Genomic DNA, 369 nt, shown 5'->3' on the forward strand with positions numbered 1-369 from the left:
ATAAGAGTTCACTCCCTTGATACTTGGCGTGAACTATAGTTATGGTTTTAATACTTCGTACAATTGCATAAGATCTAATATTTTGGTAGCAGGGACTCGACGTTTACATCGACACCAGGACTCAACTGGTTCTTATTTTATCGACCCCGAAATGAGGAAATATATAGTTGAAATTTACAGAAAGACAAAAGACGAAGACAGGTGTATTAGTTTGATGCTCGGGAAATTGAGGATGTCTTTTACGTTTCGAGCCTACGCTCTTTAACAGAAATGAATAAGAAAATAAAAAAAAAAAACTCGTAGATTTAGCGATCAAGCATGGCGGCTGGTTGGGGAAAAAACGGTTTGACTAGAGAGGCAGAAAGGAGG

This window comes from Octopus bimaculoides, chromosome 23 (assembly GCF_001194135.2).
Source record: "Octopus bimaculoides isolate UCB-OBI-ISO-001 chromosome 23, ASM119413v2, whole genome shotgun sequence".
NCBI classification, from domain to species: domain Eukaryota; kingdom Metazoa; phylum Mollusca; class Cephalopoda; order Octopoda; family Octopodidae; genus Octopus; species Octopus bimaculoides.